The 10,956-nt window shown below is 45.3% G+C and overlaps 1 long non-coding RNA gene across 1 annotated transcript; it reads right to left on the bottom strand.

The window, feature by feature from the left end:
- Nucleotides 1-71: 71 nt before the first annotated feature.
- Nucleotides 72-10,031, bottom strand: LOC309518775. Its single transcript, XR_014213606.1, has 5 exons — nt 9,407-10,031; nt 4,240-4,566; nt 1,560-1,613; nt 198-869; nt 72-155 (listed from the first exon to the last, which is right to left on the bottom strand). It is a non-coding gene; the product is annotated as an uncharacterized lncRNA (long non-coding RNA).
- Between the last annotated feature and the right edge of the window lie 925 nt (nt 10,032-10,956).

Genomic DNA, 10,956 nt, shown 5'->3' with positions numbered 1-10,956 from the left:
TACCTCGGGTTGAATGCGCTTCGCGTTGAGCACGTTCGTGTTGCGCTCCGTGGCAACCCGGAAGTAACGGAGCATGCGTAAAAGCGGCAAAAAGCGACACGCGTGTGCGCAGATGTGCCGTCACTAGTTACGTTTGCTTCAAGATAGGAACGGGGCTCCGGAACAGATCCCGTTCGTATCCAGAGGTACCACTGTACCCTGTTTATCATCCACAGGGATAGAAAGCAGTACTTTACTCATCCCTAAGGGCTTGTTGCTTGAGCCCAGTGGGGATCCGGGCTTCTGTTTCAAAAGTGGTTTGCTATGTGGCCCAGGGATGGGGGTGGAGAAGGCTTGAGTGCCCAACGTGTATAGGGACCAAGTTGGTCTGGGACTAAGTTTAGATCCTGGCCACAATATCGTATTAATATTATTTGGGCACACTTAAAAGGTTTGCATACATTATCTTCCCAGCAATGCACTACACAGTGCAGAGGCAGAATTAGGGCTGTGGGAGCTGTTCCTCCACACTGGGTGCTGAGCCTTGGGGGTGCTGCAGGGCATAGCAACTATGCCGTAGTGAATTGAGCAGAATGGAAGACAGTAGGTAAGAGGGCATTGAATTTTCACCTTGCACAGGGCTCCGCTGAAATTTGAAAGATCGTAGTCCGCCCCTGCACAGTGGGCCAAAATGGTAGGTGGATCCTGCAACAAAATGTTGTAGCACATCTTCACCTCCTAGCAGAAGTGCTCCTGTTCAAGATGCCTGCCACCGAGATGCTTCTCTTATCGTCTTCCCACCCCTCCAACTGGCACTCAATATTTCATGGCCACCGACAAGTAGGAGAACAGTCCTGGCTCCCCACTGCCACAATGGGGAGCTCAGCATCCTGGAGGGAGTTAGGGAAATTGTGGGGAAATTCACTGAAAAGTGTGGGATGAGCAAATGATCAACAGGAAGTGGTTTGCTATGTGAACACCCTGCAAGAAAACCAGGATGAATGCTCAATAAAGACTGGACACAAGTCTAACCGCCAGAAAAGCAAATCAGGAAGAATGCTGAATAAACAGGCCATCTGAGAAGTGCGTTTTCCAGCAACCATCCTAGGACCACCATTTCTCCACCCCTGTTCAAACCATATTCACAATATGTAGAATGCAAGACACCAGTTTTGCAAAATGCCTTTGCATGGAGGGAGTGTTGCTCTTTCAGGGAACACGTTGCATGTTCTTAATATCCCCATTTGCACTGAAAAAGAACCTCACCAAAGTTTCTTACTTCCCTCTGTAGATGTTCGCAACAGGCACTGAGTTTGGATTTGATATCCCGCTTTATCACTACCCGAAGGAGTCTCAAAGCGGCTAACATTCTCCTTTCCCTTTCTCCCCCACAACAAACACTCTGTGAGGTGAGTGGGGCTGAGAGACTTCAGAGAAGTGTGACTAGCCCAAGGTCACCCAGCAGCTGCATGTGGAGGAGCGGGGAAGTGAACCCGGTTCACCAGATTACGAGTCTACCACTCTTAACCACTACACCACACTGGCTCTCAACAGGACTTAGGCAAGGGTTGCCAAATTACCTGGGTTGGCGTGGAGTGTCCTGACCTTGTCTTGTACCGTTTCCAGCAGCTAAACTGTGGAGAAATCAGGAGAGGAAGGTTTTAATGCCACTACGAAAATATTCCTATATATAAACCTGCATTATAACCTGCTTATGTCTGAATGTCAGCTGTGTGCTTTAAAGGCATCGCTGCAAGAGCTGGCTGAAAAGTTGGCAAGCCTCATTTTAGGTGGCGAACTGGAAAAGGTCCTACTGTGAGGCAGGGAAGATGTGTGGGTGGATGGCTCAATAATCATTCCGTTGGGCTAATGCTCATCTGTCTGGTGGAGATAGGAGAGGCTGGCAGCAGCTGGTTAGCAGGTCGTGAAAGCCATGGAACCAAGGAGCCTAAATATTCATCTTCGTCCCATACATATTCACATCCTCTGGGAAATGAGGAATTGTGGGCAGGAAGGAGAGTGACTCCATTGCCTCTCTGCCTGAAAAAGTGTGGTGAAGACCCAAGGGTGGGCAAAACCTCAGGAGGAGAGCATGCATACATCATGCATAAGGTCCTTCCCAACAGATTTCCAATTAAAGAATCTCGGGTAGCAGCAGAGCAGGAAAACCAGATGAGATCTGGGAGGTACGATTGCCTGTTCCTGTTGCCTTTGACAAACAGGGCAATCTATAATTTGATATTTTGACAGGAACTAGAACTTCCAGATACTTTTTAAATATTATTTGACATCCATTTATTATATGTATGGTATGTAATACAACAAATACATTTCATTGTGTTTTTAATATTTTGTTGGGAGCTGCCCAGAGTGGCTGGGGCAACACAGTCAGGTGGGCGGCATATAAATAATAAAATTATTGTTGTTATATATACAGCAGAAGTATCGTTTCCCAGACAACCATCGTCACAAGCCAAACAAGTCTGGAACTACACCTGACAATCAAATAACACCAATATTCTACCTATGTATATGAAGATGACTTTTGTTTTTTATTTTTTTATTTTCTTCCGCTGGACTTTGTGACTTAACTCGTATGTAACTTTGGTTATTCTACGTACCTATTTTATGGTTTTGCGCTTTTTTTGGAAATAAATGTTCATTACTTTCCCCCCAAAATAATAATCAATAAAATAAGGATACAAAAATCAAACCACCGTCTAACATTATACTTCTGATAAAAAAATTCCTACTATTTTACAAACCGTCTTTTGAGGTTCTTTACACCTCAAGACTTCCTTCCACCCCCTTCTACTGGAAACTGAACCCTGAGACTCCTGGAGTCCCTTGCCGCTCAGAGATTGGGGTGTGCATCACAGTATACACAGCGCAAATAAAATCGGCCAGTTGCGGCCTACTCTCACTGTAGCCCCTTGGCGCCAGTATTATCTGTGCAAATATTCCCTTTTCTCCTCGCAGCAGGCTTTCTCTGTGTGTGCATGGGTAAGGGCTGTCTCTGCCCCCTCTCTCCCCTCCGGTCACCACCTTCCGACATGGGATTTGAGACTTATTAATACACGGCTTCCCGGCTGCTTCTGCATGTTGCTGCCTCAGGCAGAGAAGCCCTGTTTAGATCTTCATTAAAGCGGCAGCAGAGACAGGCCTCACGGGAGGAGCACGGCCCACTTCTGATCTCCCCCTCCCCATCTTGTCTTCCCAACCCCTGCGAATACCAGCTTTAACAAAATAAAATGAAAATCTTATTATTAGCCACAGCAGTGTTTGGGTACTTAACCACCATCCCTGAGGAAACAGTCCTTTAAAAATACACCAGGCTTGGGTGATTAAAACAAAAACCAACCATCAAACTAAGCTGGCCAGGTAGTAGACAGGTGAGGGACCAGCTGAGGTAATTCCACCTGACAGGCTGTGGCTCAGTGGTAGACCATCTTCTTTGCATGGGAAAAGTCTCAGGATCAATCTCTGGCATCTCCATGTAGGGCTGGGAGAGACCGTTGTCTGAATTCCTAGAGAGCCGGTGCCAGTCAGTGTGTACAATACTGAGCTACATGGGCCAATTGTCTTGACTCAGTAGAAGGCAGCTTCCTATGTTCCCGGCAGGGCCTTCATATTATTGATATTGTCAGCTGAGCCCAACACAACTAGTACAGTGGTACCTCGGGTTACATACGCTTCAGGTTACAGACGTTTCAGGTTACAGACTCAACTAACCCAGAAATAGTACCTCGGGTTAAGAACTTTGCTTCAGGATGAGAACAGAAATCGTGCTCCGGCGGCACAGTGGCAGCTGGAGGCCCCATTACTTAAAGTGGTGCTTCAGGTTAAGAACAGTTTCTGCTTAAGAACGGACCTCCGGAATGAATTAAGTACTTAACCCGAGGTACCACTGTACTAGAATTGTGGGAAGAAAGGTGGGCAATTCTACAACCCCAGGCTGCTGACTTCCCTCCATTTTAGCCAAATCTATGCCCCTGTAGATTTGGTTTTTTAAAAAAGACAGATAAGGGGTCACTCCTTTGGGTGATTCAAATCCTTGTAAGAAATCCAAACAGCTGTTCAGTTAAGACCAAGAGTAACTGAGCTTGTGCTTGAGTTTTGTGCAAGCAAATCAGAATGAATGCTCAATAAACAGGTTACCAGGAGGAGCCTTGCACTCCTCAATATTGTGTTGCTCTCTGTCAGTTCAACTAGCAACCTAGTTTAGCCAGAAGCCAAATAATCAACAGGTTCAAAACTCACTTTGCTTCAGAACTCGGCTTCTTGCTCCATTTGGTACTGGATGAGGCAGCTGTGTTCTTTCTGCTTCGCCATACTGCCTGGTGCCAGAGAGTGAGCTCAGTTGTGTGGGTCCGAGATTGTGCAAGGACAAAGCACCAGACCTGCCCACAACTGGGGAGGGCAAAACCAGGGGAAGGAGTGTAGAGAGTTAGTTTCTCCAGTGAAGTCAGAATTCAGAATTCTCCATGTTTCACTTGCTTTTCCATTGGTGATGCTAGTGTTATGGAATCCTGAGAGTGGATTCAAACACTAGTGAAATTATTTTTCCCCCCAGCAAAGGCCAACGGGCTAAAAATATTTGCACAGGATATAAATTAGATGCATGATCTCATGTTTATGTTAATAATAAATATGATAATATTTGTACCTGGTTGAGACTATTAAGATCCTAATGACTAATGAAAAAAATGTAAGCACCCACACCATCGTTGCGGAACCATACACTTTAAATGTCAAACTTTTGTGCATTACACAACACAATGTGTTACCAACCTATAACTTTGTTGTATTTGCTTGGTGTTCACTTCCAAAAACAGAAATGTTACTTCGCATGATAAGATGAGACTGCACTGCCATACTGTCAAAGTGCAGAAGTGAATTTTGGTAGAGTTGGAAATACTTGGAAATCTCCTGTTTTCATTGTTTCATTGCATATTTTTAATTACTGATGCTTTGAATTTTAACTTGTAGCTGTGCAATGAAGCTGAAGGTTAGAAACTTCAGACCAGACAAAAGAAAGCACTTCTTCTAAACACAGTGCAGAGTTAAACTATGGAACTCACTCCCACAAGAAGTAGAGATGGCCACAAATTTGGATTACCCCCAGCAGAGAGATCTCAATGATCGGGAAGAGGTTGAGAGGCTCAACCAGCCACAGTGGTGCCTTGCAAGACGAAAATAATCCGTTCCGTGAGTCTCTTCGTCTAGCGTTTTTTTCGTCTTGTGAAGCAACCCTATTAGCGGATTAGCGCTATTAGCGGTTTAGCGGCTATTAAAGGCTTAGCGGCTTAGCGGCTAAAAGGCTATTAGCGGCTTAGAGGCTTAGAAAAAGGGGGGAAGCGAAAAAAATCGCAAGACTCGCAAGATGTTTTCGTCTTGTGAAGCAAGCCCATAGGGAAATTCGTCTTGCGAAGCGCATCGAAAAACGGAAAACCCTTTCGTCTAGTGGGTTTTTCGTCTTGCAAGGCATTCGTCTTGCGGGGCACCACTGCATTAAGCTATCCTGGACTCGGGTTGTAAAGGGCACTTTGCAAATTAGTACAGGATCCATGAACCTGGTCCATAATGGTAGCTGTGTGAACTACCGGGTAGAGGGCGGTGTATAAATTCAATAAATAAATAAATAGTGCCAGCTCTGAAGCACCAGACTTGCTAGAACGAGATGCAGTAAAAAAACAAAACCCTTCACATTGATACTGTGAGATCCCCTGTATACAACCAAGCTATTCCTTGTCATTGTCCATAAATCCAGGCTTTTGATGGCTGCATGATATGCCAGGGGAGCCAGTGGGGAGGAGGACTCAAATCAGGTTCCTAACAGCAGCCTGGCCCTTCTATTTGCCTTGACAGCAGAGCCAGATCCGTTTCCGACTTTGCAAAACCTTCTCCCTTAAGCACTGGGCTTCGGAAGCTTTCCGAGGAGGAAGTGTTCCAGCGCCAAGCAACTCTTGTTCCCTTCGGCAAGGCTGCTGCGAGCTGTGCTCCTGCTGACCCCTTTGGAGACAGAAATAGCCACACAGTGAGCAAGTAAGAGAGAGAGAGAGAGAGATCTGCATTGCAAGGGATGGCGAAGAGAATAGATCAAAGGAAAGATGGCTAAGCAAGCAAGGAAGCACTGCGGGGTGTGGGGAAAATGGCAGAAGAAATCAGGGAGAGGAAAGGAATAGGGTGGTCACTTGCTCATTCTCCTCAAATGAAGAAGAAGAAGAAGAAGGAGGAGGGGGGGGGAGGAGGAGGAGGGATAGAGTCACACAAAATTGTATATCCTGATTTGTATGTAAAGATGCAAATCTAGAAAGCATGACTATAATTTCGGTAGAGATACATATTGCAACTTGTGTGTGCCCGCTCATTAAGTGGTCCAGGTATCCACACTGGACCACTGGATCAAAACTTCTGGCTCTCCCTCCTTGTAGCACTTTATCTTTATTTTATTATTATTTATATAGGGTGGTTCACAAGATAAAAACACAAGTTAAAAACACAAATAAATAGTTAAAAACAACAAAACAATAACCGCCATCCCACAAACACATTTAAAGGGCTGTAGAATATTAATAAGCCAAAGACCTGGTTGAATAGGAATATTTTCACCTGGTGCCTAAAGATATATACAGTTCACTGCCCAGAGGAGTGTGTGAAATAATGAGACATGAGGCTTCTTCTCAGCGCTATTTTTTCTTCAGTTTGGGCAAAACTAAAAAAAGTTCCACAACTGTTGTGCCCAGATTTTCACTTTTTGAAATAATGGCTCTTCTTCTTCTCTGCATTAAGAAATTGTCACCCAGTTTTTGATTCTGGCAGCCATCTTGGAATCCTAAGGCTCTCTAGTTTCATAGAGTTAAAAAAGGAAAAGGAGGGTGTTTTCCTGTCAAAGGAGAGGGGGCCAGAATTGCCATTAGGCAGGAGAGCCTTGAAAAGTTATCCAAGCCTGCTGGAAGGCTGGGTCTGGCCACCAATTTAATTTCCCAAAATGCCCCAGAGGCATTATGGGAAATTTGACGACCTGCATAATTTTGGTGCAGCTGTTAACAGACCCTCCAAGTGTCCCTATTTTCTAGGGACAGTCCCAGATTTACAGAAGCCACCCCAGTTTCTGATTTGATCTCAGAATGTCCCACTTTTCCTTAGGACTGCCCTATTTTCATCGGAGGAATGTTGGAGGGTATTGTTATAGGAATTCTAAGGTCTTAAATATAGAATGAATGTTGATAATTGCACAAGGTAAACACACATACATAAGTACAGTGGTACCTTGGTTTAAGAACAGCCCTGTTTATGAACGATTTGGTTTATGAACTTCACAAAACCGGAAGTAGTGTCCCGGTTTGCGAACTTTACCTCGGTCTAAGAACAGAATCCGAACAGTGGAAGGGCACCGGTGGCGGGAGGCTTCATTAGGGAAAGTGCACCTCGGTTTAAGAATGGTTTTGGTTTAAGAACGGACTTCGGGAATGGATTAAGTTCGTAAACCAAGGTACGGTACCTCGGTTTATGAACTTAGGTTCAAGTACCACTGTATATAAACTATCTCTAAAATAGTACAGGAGAGCAATCCAAAAGCCATCTTGGCTCCTTTAAAGACTCTCAATATTTCCTCTGCCTCTTAATCCCCCTTGACTGAGAACAAGTAGGCAGATAGCAACCAGGGGAAGTTCCTGAAGGGATTCCTCTCCTATATCTATGAACCTCCTTGATATTAATTGTCATTGTTTGCCCAGATGCTCTGCATTGAGGGATGTCTGAGGGGCATCCTGATTGTCTTATCAAATGCTAACATTTTGTGTAAACTATGTCTGGAACTATGTAAAACTTGCTAAATCCTCAGGAATATCACATCTTGGCCTGCCTGAGCCACAGTAACCCCACCTTACATGTGACGTAATTTCTGGCTGTTTGTAGAGGGAACTGTCCTTCTCCACACAAAAATGCAAACCCTGAAAAAGAGATGTTTCTTCTTGGTTGGGGTCTCTCTTGCCTCCTTGCTAGGAAGAGAGGGAACTCTTGCAGCAGAAAAATAAAGATCTGCCTTGCTTTCACTGCATCCTGCCTCCATCCATTCATCCCTGACCAATCATGGACTTAGGGGACTCAGTCTCTTGGGGAGTTGGGCAGCAAAAGCCAACCACCCCTATTTTTTTCTATATTAGTTTGGAGTTATGTGACCCCCCCCCCCGAGCCAAGGAGATAAGTAACTATATAACCTTTAGAAGACATGTGAAGGCAGCCCTGTACAATGGTACCTCAGGTTACAGACGCTTCAGGTTACAGACTCTGCTAACCCAGCAATAGTACCTCAGGTTAAGAACTTTGCTTCAAGATGAGAACATAAATCGCGTGGCAGCAGCGGGAGGTCCCATTAGCTAAAGTGGTACCTCAGCTTAAGAACAGTTTCAGGTTAAGAGCGGACCTCTAGACTTAATTAAGTGTTTAACCTGAGGTACCACTGTATAGGGAAGTGTTTTTTTAATGTTTAATGTTTTATGTGCTTTTATATATGTTTGATGGGGGGTATAAATAATAAATTATTGTTATTATTGTGGATTAGGACATCCCATTTTCATTGGAGGGTATGTGTTAAGTGGATGGATGTCGCCAGGGGAGTGAAACACCCACTGCTCCTGCCCTCAGCCACAGCCTCAGGAACAACAAGAAGGTATAGAGAGAAGTCGCCATCCCTGAGTTATTGCTACATGTCTTTACTTTATTTTTACCCGGCTTCCTGCAAATGTTAATCGTTTGTGCCAGTAGCACACATGGACTTGGGGAATGAGCTCTCGGAATATCTGAAGCTTGTCAACCCTCTTGGCTTTGTGGAGGGGAGGCAATGCCTATTTAGGGGAATGAACTTCCAGTTCCTGAGGTCTGCTGCACGTCTGACTGCAAGCAGAGAGGCTGGTGCTCATAGGGCCTGGTAGGGCGGAAGGCAGGGAGCCCAACAGTAGGTGGCGCCAGAGCCAATGAGAGGCAGACCCAACAAGGTCTAGCTTTGTCCCCATCTTCCTTCCTCCCTGCTGAATTCTACAGGGGCAATGCTGAGCCTATGCAGAAGGAGGAAGCGGACAGCCAGGGCCGCCCCCTGGACTGGTTGTTGTAAGAAGGCAGACAGGTGGGGACTGGCTGAGAGCAGGATGAAGCTGGTGGAGCAGTGGCTCATTTGCTCTAATGGAGCAGCTTCCACCGCTAACTGCAGTAGATGGGAAGCAGAGCTCTCTCCCACCGTCTCTGCTGCCAGACCCACTATTGTTTGGATGGCGTGCCCTTCTCTATCAGATTAGGACTCAGTTTAGGTCTCATTTAAATCCGTGTTTTCAGCTGCAACTAAGCAGAACATACAGAATCCAGCTCTGTGTAACTCTTAAGGAATAGCGTCTTAAGTCTGCTAATTTTCCTCTTTCTGATCTCTTACCTTTTGTGATTTCCAAGCCTGAGGGCAAAGACTGCCTCGTCTTAAATCTGTGTGCTTCGTAAAACAAACTGCAGATGCCTTTAAATTGCCGAGTTGCCTAGAAATCATTCGGTATTGGGCAATGAACAAATGGTAATAATTTGCAGAAGGGTAGCCACCCATCAGGTGAGCATCTTCGTCCAATGCCATCCAGTCAGTTGTCTCAGGGAAGCAGATATCAGTCCCCCTGGCCGGGATGTTGTCAGCGGCTCTGCTCCTAGGGAAGAATAGTTCCAGGGAGGGCGAAAGAGACAGAAGTGCCGCTGACATTGGCTGTAACTTTTCAGAACTTGAATTCGTGCTTGTTTCCCCCTCTTCCCCCTCATTCCCTTTTCCTCATGTGTTTTGTCTCTTTTAGATGGTGAGCCTGAGGGCAGAGACTGTCCTGGCCCTGATTTCTGCAAGCCAGTCATCAAGTCTTTTTGGCTACAGAATGGGTTATGGGTTGTAAGTGCCATAAATAAATAAACAAACAATAAATATGCTTGCCAATTCAGGAATACACCATGCATCTGATGAGAGAGACTGTGGTCCAGCAAAGTGCTTATGCCACAATACATTTTGTTAGATTTTCAGGTGCCACAAAACTCTAGGGGAAGGCCTGACAGGCAGTAATAAGGCAGATGTTTTGCACCAAAAGGTCTCCTAGGTTCAACCCCTGAAATCTTCAGTTAGGCTAGGAAAGACCCCTTGTTATTTGCTGCCAGAAAATTGTAGGCACTTTTGTAAGTGATAAATAATAATGCTAATACTGCTGCGGTTTGCTGTTTTTTAAAAACTCAGTTGCTGTTGGTTGTTGTTTTTGAAAAGGTGTGGGGGAATAAACCATGCTAAGGTTTGGAAAGACATGATGGGAAACTTGGGGGGGGGGAGGGGAGATGAACTCCCTTCCCCTTCATAAAGCTGTTTCAATAGCACAAAAATGTGGCTAAATGTACACCCTGCAAAACAGAAGCCAGACACAAGGAATTTTCTTTTTCTTTTTTTTCTTTTCTCTTGCAACCAGCAGGTGCATAAAAATTTATTCTGGTCAACAGTACTCAATTGATAAAAGTCGCACGTCTGCAAGAGATTCAGGCTAAGTTAAGACGGATACAGTGTAGAAAGCTGGGCTGGCGGTGGTTTGGCAAGTTCCCTTGGTGAGGGTGGGTTTCTCCTGCAAAAAACTTTGCTGCTGGGTCTCAACTGCACAGTAGTGATGGCTAGTGCCCATTGGGACTGGTAGGGTGGAAGGCAGGGAGACGAACAGCAGGTGAAGCCAGAGCCAATGAAAGGTGGAGCTGCCTCTGATTGGTTGATAAGTAAGGAAGTAGGTAGGTAGGAGGCGCCTATGATTAGCCGGGCATAGCCCCATTTAATAAACCAGCCTCACAGAGCACACACAACAGACACGCAGTGAGGAAAGGAAGAGTAAGAAATGCAAAATTTGCGTATGTAGCTCATGTCTCACATTTCACTGCATAGTGAAGAGGGACTCCTGGAGCAGCAATAGGTAAAGGTAAAGGGACCCC

This window comes from Podarcis vaucheri (assembly GCF_965113315.1).
Source record: "Podarcis vaucheri genome assembly, chromosome: 14".
Taxonomy (NCBI): domain Eukaryota; kingdom Metazoa; phylum Chordata; class Lepidosauria; order Squamata; family Lacertidae; genus Podarcis; species Podarcis vaucheri.
This window is presented reverse-complemented; position numbering and strand designations above follow the sequence as displayed.